The sequence below is a fragment of the Castor canadensis genome, chromosome 2 (genome assembly GCF_047511655.1).
Source record: "Castor canadensis chromosome 2, mCasCan1.hap1v2, whole genome shotgun sequence".
Taxonomy (NCBI): Eukaryota; Metazoa; Chordata; class Mammalia; order Rodentia; family Castoridae; genus Castor; species Castor canadensis.
In genome coordinates, this window is record NC_133387.1 from 122,734,473 (window position 1) to 122,749,930 (window position 15,458).

Here is a 15,458-nt window from a genome sequence, read left to right on the forward strand (position 1 = left end):
CACCCCTGTTAGAATAGCCTTCATCAGCAACAGCAACACCACCAACAACAAGTGTTGGCGAGGTTGAGGGGAAATAGGAACCCTTTTACACTGTTGGTGGGAATGTAGACTAGTACAACCACTCTGGAAAAAAATTTGGAGGCTACTTAAAAAGCTGGACATCGATCTACCATTTGATCCAGCAGTACCACTCTTGGGGATATACCCAAAAGACAGTGACACAGGTTACTCCAGAGGCATCTGCACATCCATGTTTATTGCGGAACTATTCACAATAGCCACGTTATGGAAACAGCCAAGATGCCCCACCACTGACGAATAGATTAAGAAAATATGGTATCTATACACAATGGAATTTTATGCAGCCATGAAGAAGAACGAAATGTTATCATTCGCTGGTAAATGGATGGAATTGGAGAACATCCTTCTGAATGAGGTTAGCCTGGCCCAAAAGACCAAAAATCATATGTTCTCCCTCATATGTGGACATTAGATCAAGGGCAAACACAACAATGGGATTGGACTACGAGCACATGATAAAAACGAGAGCACACAAGGGAGGGGTGAGGACAGGTAAGACACCTAAAAAACTAGCTAGCATTTGTTGCCCTTAACTCAGAAAAACTAAAGCAGATACCTTAAAAGCAACTGAGGCCAATAGGAAAAGGGGACCAGGTACTAAAGAAAAGGTTAGATCAAAAAGAATTAACCTAGAAGGTAACACCCACGCACAGGAAATCAATGTGAGTCAATGCCCTGTATAGCTATCCTTATCTCAACCAGCAAAAACCCTTGTCCCTTCCTGTTATTGCTTATACTCTCTCTACAACAAAATTGGAAATAAGGGCAAAATAGTTTCTGCTGGGTATTGAGGGGGGAGAGGGAGGGGGCGAAGTGGGTTGTAAGGGAGGGGGTGGGGGCAGGGGGGAGAAATGAACCAAGTCTGTATGCACATATGAATAATAAAAGAAAAAGAAAAAAAATAAGAAACCCTGCTATCAGAGGGTTTTAAAATCAGAGGCCCGTATTTTTCTGTATAATTTTCATTCATAAGTTGTAAGTCTTTGGAATTGTGGTATAATGCATATCACATAACTTACCCACTGAAATGTTTTAATGTATATAATTTGGTGTCATCAAAATGACTCTTTCCTCCCTTCCTCACCAAAACCCGTTACCCTCACTCTTCTCCTTTTCCCAAATCAGAACCCTTTGCCAACCAAGCAACACTTGCTATGCCCTCTTCCCAGCCATATAGGAAGCACCCACCACTTGCTGACTCTGAATTTCCCTGTTCTAGGCACCTCATGTAGGACATTCCTACAGTATTCTTCTGTTAGTGACCAGTTTAATTATATTACAACCACTCATATCACTAAATTAGAAAATACCATAATGTTAGGACAGCAGATGGGAGCCACCACACCCAGCTTTATATGTAAAATGTTCAATTGTCTCCTTTCTCCATCTCCTTTCTCCTTCCCTCCAGTTTTTTTCTCTTTATTTCTTCAATAACATCAGTTTTTCTCTTTTGTTCTTTGCCTATTCCCTACATTCTATGACATTTATTGTCATAGTTTTTGGTTGTATTTTCTCTACTTTTCATAATTTATTATAGTTATTTTTTTCTTGCCCACTTTACAGTTAACTAGATACTCTTTATTTCCTTCTTTCTCTTGTTTCCCTTCCATTTACTTAATTTCTATTTCAATCTAATTCCTCTATATCTTCTGAAACATTCACTACTGTTATTACTCCTATTTCCATTCTGTCTCTACCCTTATTAACAATGACCATATTACTGTCCCTCACACTGTATTTGCCCGTTAATTCCTCTATGTTTTTTACAGTTCTTTGGTGAGTGTTTCAGAAGTCATTGCTGCATTTCCATGGAAGTGCATCAGTCAGTTGTGGCTGCTTTTGCAGCCAGTTTTCTCCTGAGTTGTCAGTGTGGCTGAGTCCTGAGTCTTGAGCATGTTGTGCAACTATTTGGCTACTGAGCTATTTCCATGGTACTGAGGTGAAACATTGCACAGTCCTGCCACCACCAAATGTGCTAATCTCAATGAAGAAATATTTGAATTATTAGAACACAATGGAGCACAAGTCTTCAAAACATAAACAAATGCACAACAGACAGTAATGATACATTTTTAAATTTTTTATTATTCATTAATTCACATGTGCATACATTATTTAGGTCATTTCTCCTCCTTGCACCAACTCTCACCTTCTCTCCCTCTTCCATCACTTCCAGGCAGAACCTGTTCTTTCCTTATCTCTAATTTTGTTCAAGAGAAGACATAAGCAAAATAAGGAAGACAAAGCATTTTTGCTAGTTGAATTAAGAATAGCTATACAGAAAGGTTCCTAGCATTGCTTTCATGTACAGATGTATTACAACCCATGTTGATTCATCTTTAACTGATTTTTACACTGATTCCTGATCCCCTTCTCATGTAAACCTCTGTCACTTAAAAGTTTCTGTATTATTTCCTCTGGAGTGAGAATATGAAACGCTTTCCTGTTTTGGGTTTTCAACTGATTCCTATATCACGCACATGTGCTCTTACCTTGTCATGTGATCCAAATCCAAAAACATTGTTTCATTTACCCTAAATCTAAAGTCTGCACATCAGGGAGAACAAACAATTTTTGGTCTTCTGAGCCTGGTGAACCTCTCCCAGAATTATGTTCTCAATTCCATCCATTTACCTGCAAATTATAGGATTTCATTCTTCTTCATTGCTGAGTAAAATTCTACTGTGTATAAATACCAAATTTTCTTGATCCATTCATCAGTAGTGGGGCATGTTGGTTGTTTCCATAACTTGGCTATTTTGAATGGCAATGCAATAAACATTGGTGAGCAGGTGCCTCTGGAGTAAACTGTGTTGCATTCTTTTGGGTAAATACCCAGGAGTGGGAGTGCTGGATCATATGGCAGGTCTATGTTTAGATTTTTAAGAACCTTCCAAACTTTTTCCTGAGTGGTTGCACCAGCTTGTATTCCCACCCAGCAGTGTAAGAGGATTCCTTTTTCTCCACATCCTTGCCAACACTGGTTCTTGGTGGTGTTCCTAATGATGGCTATTCTAGCAGAAGTGAGGTGGAATCTTAGTGTGGTTTTGATTTGCATTTCCTTTATGGCTAGAGATGGTGAGCATTATTTCATGTCTTTGGCCATTTGAATTTCTTCTTTTGAGAAAGTTCTGTTTAGTTCAGTTGCCCATTTCTTAATTATTTCATTGGTTTTAAGAGAGTTTAGTTTCTTAAGTTCCCTGTATATTCTTGTTCTAAGTCCTTTGTCTGACGAATTGCTGGCAAATATTTTCTCTCAATCTGTGTGTGGTCTCTTCAATTTTTGTTGTACAGAGATTTTAATGTTATGAAGTCCCATTTGTCCATCCATTCTGTTAGTTGCTGAGCTGCTGGGGTTCTATTGAGGAAATCCTTGCTTATACCTATTAGTTCCAGAATTTTTCCTGCCCCTTCCTGCACTAACTTCTGAATTTTGAGTCTGATATTAAAGTCCTTGATCCATTTTGAGTTGATACTAGTACAGTGTGATAGATATGGATCTAATTTCAGTTTCTTGCAGATGGATAACCACTTTTCCCAACATTTGTTGAAGAGGTACTCTTTCTCCATCGTATATTTTTGGCACCTTTGTCAAAAATGAGGTGGGTATAGTTGTGTGGATTCATATCCATGTCATCTATTCTGTTCCACAGCTCTTCATGTCTGTTTTTGTGCCAGTACCATGCTGTTTTTATTGCTATTGCTTTGTAATCTAGTTTGAAGTCAGGTATTGTGATACTTCCAGCATTGTTCTTTTTGTTGAGTATTGTCTTGGATATTCATGGTCTCTTCTGTTTCCAAATGAACTTTAGGGTAGATTTTTCAATCTCTGATGAATGTCATTGGGATTTTGATGGGAATTGCATTAAACATGTAGGTTGCTTTCAGTAGTATAGGCATTTTTACTATGTTGATTCTACCAATCTATGAGCACAGGAGATCTTTCCATCTATTGTACTCTTCCTTGATCTCTTTCTTCAGGAGTTTGTAATTCTACTTGTAGAGGTCAGTCACATCCTTTGTTAAGTTTACTCCTAGGTATTTAATTTTTTGAGGCTATTTTGAATAAAATTGTTTCCATATATTCCTTCCCAGATTGTTCATTGTTGGTGTGTAGGAAAGCTAATAATTTTTGGAAGTTGATTTTGTATCCTGCCATGTTGCTATAGCTGTTTATAGTGTCTAAGAAATTTGGGGTAAGTTTTTTGGGTCTACTCAAATGTGTCAAAGTCAATGCAGAAATACTTGAATTATTAGAACACAAGGGAACACAAGTCTTCAAAACATAAACAATTGCACAATAGACACTAATGGTATTAAAGGGATGAAATACTGAACAAAGAAAGAACACAAGAATGATCAATGAAATCAAAGATGGCATGAAAAAAGCATCTGAATAAATTTAAGGAGAATACAGATAAATAGGTAGATATAGTTAGGAAGACATGTGATAGAGAAGACCTAAAAGAGAATTCCACAGAGGATATTATCTTGTTCAGAATATATTTTAACCATCTATTGCCCTATCTAAATTGAACTTACTTTTACTACCAATGAATAGTGTTCTGGAAAGGAAAACTTGGATTACACAAATAAAAAAAGCCAGGCACAAGATATTCCATTAGTGTGGCTCAAATAGAAGGCAGACAACCCAGGTTTCAAGGCAAGGGAATGAATTATATAAAAGTTAAATATTTAATAGTAAATCTATGAACATTTCACATTTTCTAAATGCATTTAATGACAAAAAAGGGAAGCCATATCTGTTTATTCATAAGTTGCAAGCAATACTAATTTGAATTATTTGTTTGTGGAAGGAGAACCTTTTTTAAATGTCCCCTATATTTTATTCACCTGCAAAATATCTATTGTTGATCATGGATTCCAAATTTATTTCCCCCAAAAACCTCAGTTAGTAGTAGCAAGGAGAGCATTCTGTGGAGGGCTCCTCAGATCTTAGGCCCAGCATGCCTTCAGTCTTCCTTCATTCCAGGGCTTCCCTTGACTTTCCACAAGATGGACCATTACTCTGAACCTTCCCACAAGATAGACATAGAGGCTATGACATCTCATACATGATCTATCCATCTCATGATTCATATGGCCTCTGGTCCAGAATAATTAGAGGAGGTGTGTGAATTATCATGATGTGCACATGGCTCTCTTATTTGTCTGCAGACATGCAAATTATTATTCAGCCCCTAGGTTAAATCCTCTTCTCAGGCTAGGGGAACTAACAGCTCTCTCCACACGTTGGGTAGGCAAATGTAGGCAAATGTCACATATAATATTCCATCCTTACCAGCCTATTAAGGTCATTTTACTAACATACCTTTTAATTTTAAAACTTTGGGGTAATTATCTTAAGAAAGACTTTGAAACCTTTCTGCTTCAGAGAGTAGAAGGATGGAATCTTGCATTTTGTACTTCCAAACTTTAAATGCCTCCTTCCTGTATTAGAGAAGCAAACAAAACCCTGAGAATCAGTGCAGACAAAGGATAATGGTTGCAACATGGCCCTAGATTCATAAACAAAGATCTACTTGGGCAGGAAGTACAAGTTGGGAGCTGACATCCACCACATTATGAAGAGGAACTATGGGAAAAGTTTCCCATTTTTGTTAAAAAGGGAAACCATGGGCAAAGACATGAGGTCAGCTGTGGACAGAAATCCAAGGAGTAGAGGTAGAAAGAAAATACTCACTCCTCTGAGCTAACTTAGCCTGAAAACAGCCTTTTCTGATCTAACAGATCAGAGAGAAAAATATAGCTGCTCTGTAAACAAAATAAACCAGTATTTTTGTTTTTGTTATAGTGCTTTTGATTTTGGTCATTTATTAATGAGTGTTTTATCTCTATCAGTATTTACCTTATTGTGCTCTCTCTCCCTAAAATTTCTCATACTTACAGCCCACCTGGATCATCCCTATTTTCAAACTTTCTCATTCCTTTCTTTTCACATTGCTCCTTCTTTAATTATTCATTAATATCAAACTTCTTTCTTCTCTAAAATTATTGGGGTATAGTTGATGTTTCCAATTGATTTTACTATAGGAAAATATCTGGCTCATATTTGAATTATTGATTTTGTAACTACTATCTCTTTTCTTTTCTCTGAGTCATACCAGGGATCATAACAACAAGAGAACGCTGGTTACTAAGAAAAACTCCATAAAATAAGAAACAAATTTTAAATATTCAAAAAGATATTCAATCTGGCAGATACAAATTTGCAAGTTTTTTTTCAGCTCCATTATATTCTTTTTTTCATTTTTCTTTTATTATTCATATGTGCATACAAGGATTGGTTCATTTCTCCCCACTGCCCCCACCCCCTCCCTTACAACCCACTTCGCCCCCTCCCTCTCCCCACCTTCTCAATACCCAGCAGAAACTATTTTGCCCTTATTGCTAATTTTGTTGTAGAGAGAGTATAAGCAATAATAGGAAGGAACAAGGGTTTTTGCTGGTTGAGATAAGGATAGCTATACAGGGCATTGACTCACATTGATTTCCTGTGTGTGGGTGTTACCTTCTAGGTTAATTCTTATTGATCTAACCTTTTCTCTAGTACCTGTTCCCCTTTTCCTATTGGCCTCAGTTGCTTTTAAGGTATCTGCTTTAGTTTATCTGCGTTAAGGGCAACAAATGCTAGCTAGTTTTTTAGGTGTCTTACCTATCCTCACCCCTCCCTTGTGTGCTCTCGCTTTTATCATGTGCTCATAGTCCAATCCCCTTGTTGTGTTTGCCCTTGATCTAATGTCCACATATGAGGGAGAACATACGATTTTTGGTTTTTTGAGCCAGGCTAACCTCACTCAGAATGATGTTCTCCAATTGCATCCATTTTAAATATTGAAAAAGATATTCAATTTAGCAGATACAAATTTGCAAGTTTGAAACACAAGTATTTTGAAGAAAGAAGGCAATATGACTCCCCAAAAGCTGATAACTCCTCCACAACCAAATCCTCAGTTACTGAAAAGATGAAATGTGATGAAAAGTATTAAAAAATATACATTTAAAAATAATAAATGATCTATAAGTTGACTCAAATACATATGCGAATGAAATAAGAAAGACAATTCAAGACATGAACAAGAAAGACAACTACACAGATGAGAAATTCAACAAACTTAATCCAATACTGAAAAAAATGAAAAATCTAATTAATTCAAATTTAAAACATGGTACAAGCATCGCCAATAGAAAAGATGAAGAAAAAGAAAGGCTATTAGGGAATGAAGACAAGAGATGAAAACATCACCAAAACTTTCAAAAAACTCTCAAATACAATCAAGAGACCAAACTTATAAACCCAGTATAATAAGAAGCTAGTAGACACACGAAAGGCAAAAAAATAAATAAATAAAAAGACCAAAAACAAACAAACAAACAAAAAAAACTATTCAATGACATTATAGCAGAGAAACTCCTAAATGTACAGAAAGATAAGGACAACAAAATTCAGGAGGCAATTATAAGTCCCACAACACATGACTGGAAAAGAACCTATGTAAGTAATATGATAGTGAAAACATAACAAAGAAAGAATATTGAAAACTGCAAGAAAAAAGTGGCAACTTAATTTAAAAAAGAAACATTAAAATTACATCAGATTTCTCTGAAGAAACTATAATTGCTAGAAAGAATAAAATGATAGGTTTCAAGACATGTGTGTAAATAACTATCAACCAAGATTTACATCCAGAGAATTATTATTCCAAATCAAATGCTAAATAAAAGTCTTATAGGCTAAATGCAAAGTATACAATTCATTATCACCAAGAAAGTAGTGAAGAATATTCTTAAAGGAATACTACACATAGACGAGGAAGAAAGCCAGTCAAAAACAAGAAAGCTCAAGGAGGAAAAAACTTCATGATAAGATGAGAGGAATACATAAGTATAGGAAAGAATCCAGTACTTTTTAGTCAGTAACATTCAAGTTGTTATGATTAATAATGGAAAAACAAATAAGCAATACTCAAATGAAGCATGAAAAGAATTAATAAATCTTAGGAATTTGTAAACATGTTTTAATAATTACATGAAGTGTAAATAGCTTAACTCTTCAATTAGAAGAAACAAACTGGATGATTGGATTAAATCAAGGTCTATCTGTTATATACATGATATGTATCTCACTGGCAAGGAAACACATATACAAGAGAGAAAGAATGGAAAGTGATATACCTAGGAAATGGAAAGCAAAATCAAACGGAAGTAATCATAGTCATACCTAAGAAAGTACATTTCAATCCAAAATGAGTCAAAAGAGAAAAAGGTCACCACATATTAATCTATCAAATATATACATATATATATATATATGTTTGAATATATATATGTATGTATATATATATATATATATATATATATATATATATATGTATATATATATATCCCAATTTTCTAAAACAAACACTGCTGGATATAGGTCCAGGTATAGTAATAGTGTATAACTTCAATACCCATTCTCTTCAAGAGCTAGATATTCCAGACAAAAATGTAAAGAAATTTCATAGTCAATTTTTACCACGTATCAAATGGATTTAATGAACATCAACACTGTATTAATCCAATGAAAGTGTAATCTACATTCTTCTCCAGAGATCATGGAACTATCTCCAAAATATATCACATTTCTGATCATAATGAAAGCATTAATAAATAAAAAATTGAACTAATTTCTTGAATCTTAATGGAATAAAGATCATAGTGGAATAAAATTATAATTTGTAGAAAAAGAAGCTACAGAAATTGTGCAAACACTTGGTGATTGAATCACAAACTATTGAATGAATTAAATGGAGAATAAAATAAAATACAAAGGATCAATGAAACAAATACTTCTTTGAAAAGAAAAAAGATTACAGTCTGTTAGCCAAACTAAACAAAAGAAAGTGAAGAAACAAATTAATAAAATTAGAAATTAAAAATTGTATATTAAAAGAGACAGCAATGAAATGAAGATATCATTAGGGTAAATTTTGAAAACTTACATTCTAATACCTTGGAAAATCTTCAAGAAATGGATTAATTTATAAAAACATGATGTACCAAAATTGAACCAAAAATACATAAAAATTTAAGCAGGTATATAATGAGCAATGATATTGGAACAGAAATAAGTCTCCCAATTGAGAGAAATGTAGGACTAGACTGGAACATGGCTGAACTCTATGAGACATTTAAAAGAAGACCAACACCATCATACATTCACTCTTCTATTAAGCAGAAAGAGAAAGAATTCTTCTAAAATCATGCAATGAATCTTGTATTAGCCTAATAACAAAATTGAAAAAAGACACAATAAAAAAATGAAGCTATCGACTAATTTTCTTAATATAACACTTGGAAACCAAATTCAACAGCATATTGTTTGCTTTTAAATCAGTTTCTTTTTAATTGTCACCATAACTCTGAATTTCATTTGATTAATGCTGTTTTGACTAAGCATTGTTTTTGTTTTCATTTTTTCTTGAAAGAACATTGTGATAATTAAACTCAGGAAGCAACTTTTTTATTAGAGATCACTATTTTAATTAAGTAATATAGTACTTTAAATGTATTAAAGACATGTTTCTTATCAGAGATTTTATTTATTATGTAATTTATTGCTGTTTAATTTTTTCTTTTTTCCTTTTTATATTATATTATCATTGTAATGATGGTAAATTGTGACATTCAAAAAACTCCTTATTATGTATCGTATGTGAATTTACCCCTACATCAATGATATGAGATATTTGTGTTTTCATATGAATTTTAGGATAATTATTTTTAGTTCAGTGAGGAATATTTTCCATATTTTGATGGGAAATTTGTTGACACTATAGGACACTTTACTGAATGATAATTTAAACCATGTTAGTCCTTCCTATTTATAAATATTTGGATATCTTTCCATCTTTTAGTTTTCACACTCTTTCCTCAGTTTTTTGTAATTTTCATAATAAAGGTCTTCTGATTAGACATTTGTTTTTTGAGGCTATTGTGAATGGAATTGTTTCTCTGATTACTCTTTCAGTGACTTACCATTATTGATATAAATTAAATGAATTTTTTTAAAAAATTGTATACTTATTCTGTGTCCTACTCCTTTGCTGAACCTGCTTATTAGCTCCAACATTCTTTTAGAAGAGGCATTATAGTTTCCTAAGTATGAAATCATACCATTCTAAACATGTGCAACTTAACTTCCTTTTTCTGAATTATATGTTTTAATTTCTTTCTCTTATCTAAATGCTCTGGCTAACAGTTCAAGTACAATACTTAACAACAGTGGGGTCAGTTATGGTGAGGCATAACTATAATAACAGATACTTAGAAGACAGAGAGAGGTAAGTTGTAATTAGAGGCTAGCCCAGGCAAAATCATCAAGACCCTATTTCAAAAGCAAATCAGGTATGGTGGTAATTGCTTGTAATCCAATTACCCAAGAGATAAAGATATGAAGATCATGTCCCAGGCAAGTTCAGAAAGTGTGAGTCCTTATCTGAAAAATAACCTAGAAAGCAAAAGGGACTGGGCTCATAGCTCAGGCAGTAGAGCTCTTGCTTAGCAAGTGGAAGGCCCTGAGTTCAATTTCCAGTACTAACAAAAATTGAAGTGAGATTGTGGAAACCCTTTCCTTACTATTGACTTTAAAGGAAATGCCTCCAGTTTTCTTCATATTTGCTGAGTTTGAGTATTGGTTTGTCATGTAAAGTGTTTATCATGTTTGGTTATGATTCTTTTCAACTCAAATTGGAACAAGAAACTTAACATGAGACCTGAGTCTTTGAAACTACTAGAAGAAATCATAGGGAAAAGTTTTCCAATGTATTCACACATTTAACAATTTCCTGAATAGGAATACCAAAGCACAGAGATAAATGTTAGAATCAATGAATGGGATTTTATCAAATTAAAAATTTCTGTAAGCAAAGAAAACAATAAACAGATTTAAGAGTAACCTACAAGTGGGAGAAAAGTTTGCCAACTGTGCACCTGACACAGGAATAATATCCAGAATGAAGAAATCAAAAACTCAACATCTAGGAATAGATAATCCAGTCAAGGATGGTCAAGTGAACTGAGCAGAAGCTTCTCAAGAGAAGTAGAAATGAATAATATATTTAGGAAAATGTCTCAACATAGTTAGCTATCAGGGAAGGGTGAATAAAAACTGAGATTCAAACCAAAAAATTCTGATGGTGATAATGTGGAATTAAAATTAAAAGCTCTTGGTAAAAATATTAGTACAGTCACTATGGAAAACAGAATGGAGGTTCCTAGAAAAGCTAAAAGTAGAGTTGACATATGATCCAATTATACCACTATATGATAGCTATCAAAACTAAAAGTAAGGATATCTGAATATCCAATATATGGAATTAGCCTGCAGATGACTGGATAAAAATGTGATATACATCATAAATCACTGGATATCATCTATCATAAATATAATCATATATATAATAAATGGGTCAGTCACAAGCAGTTATGTTGTTTGCAGTAAAATGGGTAGAACTGAAGGATAAAATATTAAACAAAATGATCCAAACACATAAAGCCAAGTACTGCATGTTTTTCTGTCCTATGTAAAGCTAAAATAGTTTTTTCAATGTCCCAAAGTAGAAGATGTACTACTAGGGATGGGGCAAATCACTGAGAACAGGGGTGACAGGGAAGAGGGGAGGGAAGGGTAGGGGGGAAAGGATGGTGGACATGTAAGGGTATGATACCTGCGTGTATAGAAACAGGACAATAAAGCCTATTAATTTGTACAATTGGTATTTGTCAATACTTATAATATTTTTTAAAACAACTCACATCCTTCCAGAATGAATAAAAGTTAAAATCTAGAAACTGTTGCTTGCACCCAGATTCCATTATATCTCATCAATGAAAACTGAAGAAATGCAAAGTGTAGCTTAAATATTTATTGCAAAGAAAGGCACTCTTATATGAATGACAATAGCCAGAATCTGTTTTGTTTTTGCCAAGTGGCCATTCCTGTTTTACTTTTCTTTAAACCCAGCCTCTACTTGGCCAAGCTTGAAGTAATAGTACAATGTGTCCAGAAAAGAAGGTAAAGAAAAGGTAATTACTCTGCTGGTCAGGAAAACATGCTTTGAAAGAGAAAATACATTCAGGGCCTGACTGTACTGTCAGAAAAATAGCACATTCTGAAGGAAATAATAGGAAAACAAAAACTCTGCTAGTGTGAGATGAATTGAGTCATTGATAACTCACTTTAAAAATTAGTGGACAATCTTTGAATTTAGAGACCAGTAAAAAGCTGTGTAACATCTCATGAATCCTTTAGTGAAAAGGAGTCTATCAACATGAGCAAGGGAGACAAAAGATGGCCCAGGGGAAAACAACTGGTGAATAAGATGTGAGAATAGTATGAACTTTAAATACTGACTCTAACTTGGAGGTATTGACAGAGATTGGGAGGCTTTTTATTTCAAGGTTTTTAAACACCACTTCTTCCCACACCTGGTGCACAAACAAGCTGTGTATGCAAAGCAGTGGCACTCAGGAAATCAAGGTTAAAATGAAAAAGAAAAATCAAAGTGATATCTATCAGCAGTGACATGTTATTACTTCCACAGATTTAGTTCAGGAAAGTTACTGAAATAACTGAAAAAATGAAGAAGAGATTAGTAAACATATAAAAATAAACAAATAAATATTTGAAAGGAAGCAACTACTTTTAAAGGAGGAAAGGTGACAAAATCTAGATTTCCTACAACCTAGCATCTAAAATACTAAGCTTTCAACAAAACTTTTGGACTACAAAGAAACAGGAAAAAATATTGAATCAGAACTGACCATCAGGGAACTAACCTTAAAAATCAGCTTTTATGAATATATCCAACTAATAGAAAATCTTTATTTAAAGAAATAAAGAAAAATAAAATTATAAAATTTCAATAATAAGAAATACCAGTAGAAAAATAGAACCTGTTACAAATAAGCAAATGAAAATTATAAAGTGATGAATAATAATTCATCATAAGGTTTATAACACATGCAGAAACATGTACAAAAAATGCAAATTATTAGAGAGGAAAATGGCACTCTAAGTGAAATAGTTTCTGATAAATAAATCTGAATATTCTAAAACTAAAAACAGGATGTACATTGTAAAATGAAGATATATATATACTCTGAGTAAACAAACACAAGAGACAAAATGGAATATTATTACACATACATTTAATGAAAGTATAAGGGAACAGCACACACACATGCACACAGTCACCAGATACAGAAATATGGTAGACTTAAACATAGTTCTTTTTATTTTCTAAAGTAGCAATAATAAATTGACATAAAATGAATGGCCTAAAACAAAACAACAAGGCGCATTTCCCCACAGTCAGTTGTCCAGAATAAAGATGTGACCAAGGTCATGCTTCCTCAGAGAGTATTTCTTTTTGCCTCTTCTTCATTCAGTTCTTCTGGTGACTGATATTTCCTGGCATTCCTTGGCTATGGAAGAATATTACAAATTCTGGTTGTGTCTCAAAATGGCCTTCTTGCTTCCATGTGATTGGCTATCTGTGTTCAGATTTCTCTGTTTATGGATTGTTTGTGTATTTATTCATTCATTTTAATGGTGTAAATTGAACCTAGGATTTTGTGCTTGGTACGTACCAACTCTACAGCTAAGCTACACCCCATTTCCTCTTTTTTCATTTATGTACAATCATCACAGTGGACAGTGTCCACTTTTGTCTTGCATGACTTCACTTAACTTGATAGCATCTGGACACACTTCATTTTGTTTTCATATAAGGTCAAATACATGGGCTACGGGTGGATATAAATTTGGAGAAAGATACTTCATACTAGTATAATGTTCCCTCTGAAAGCCACAAATTAACACCATTCTTGAGGATAATATGCATCACCCCATCTTCAAATCCCAAAAGTTCTGACTCATTAATCAATTTTAGGAAACTTCCAAACACATTATTTAAATCATCTAATTCATGCATGAATGAAACTGCTCCATCCTGCAACAAAATTACCCACCATGTGTGAGACTGTGAAACTATAAAATAAAATGTTATTTCTCAAACTCTAAGGGCAAGTATTAAGTCCTCAATTTCATTCCAAAAGAAGATACTGGAAGAAGTAAAAGATCATGGGTCACAGGCAAATCCAATATGTAGCTGCAAAAGTTCCATTCATATTTGAGATGTAAGAATAATTTTCTGCATTTCACTTACATTTTTGGACCATTAAAGACCTTATAACTCCAACCACAAGCCGTTTGGCTGCAACAAAACCTTGCTTCTAGGTTGTATTAGCCCTCAATTGTGGTTTTTTCTCTGCTATTTTGTATATAACTTATAGGTCTTCCTTGGAAATTGTTCTTTCTTCATTGTTTCCCAGCTCTGTGCTTTTCAGTCTGTGCTGTCCATATCTATGCTCATACAAAACTCTCAACATTTTCATAGATGTCAATAGGATGCATGTTGAAGCTTAAGTCCTTGATGTAATAGTACTGGGAAGTGACAGATTTTTAAATGATGGGGATTAGTGGATGTGGTTTGGTCATAGAGCATCACTCTCAGAAGTGGCTGACATAATTATCAAAGTGGTCATTGTAAGGTGAGACACCTGATATTTTTTTTTTGAATTTTCCCTCTTTTCTTTTTCTTTTTCTTTTTCATTTTTCTTTTATTATTCATATGTGCATACAAGGCTTGGTTCATTTCTCCCCCCTGCCTCCACCCCCTCCCTTACCACCCACTCCGCCCCCTCCTTCTCCCCCCCCCTCAATACCCAGCAGAAACTATTTTGCCCTTATTGCTAATTTTGTTGTAGAGAGAGTATAAGCAATACTAGGAAGGAACAAGGGTTTTTGCTGGTTGAGATAAGGATAGCTATACAGGGCATTGACTCACATTGATTTCCTGTGCGTGGGTGTTACCTTCTAGGTTAATTCTTTTTGATCTAACCTTTTCTCTAGTACCTGGTCCCCTTTTCTTATTGGCCTCAGTTGCTTTTAAGGTATCTGCTTTAGTTTCTCTGCATTAAGGGCAACAAATGCTAACTAATTTTTTAGGTGTCTTACCTATCCTCACCCCTCCCTTGTGTGCTCTCGCTTTTATCATGTGCTCATAGTCCAATCCCCTTGTTGTGTTTGCCCTTGATCTAATGTCCACATATGAGGGAGAACATACGATTTTTGGTTTTTTGAGCCAGGCTAACCTCACTCAGAATGATGTTCTCCAATTGCATCCATTTTAAATATTGAAAAAGATATTCAATTTAGCAGATACAAATTTGCAAGTTTGAAACACAAGTATTTTGAAGAAAGAAGGCAATATGACTCCCCAAAAGCTGATAACTCCTCCACAACCAAA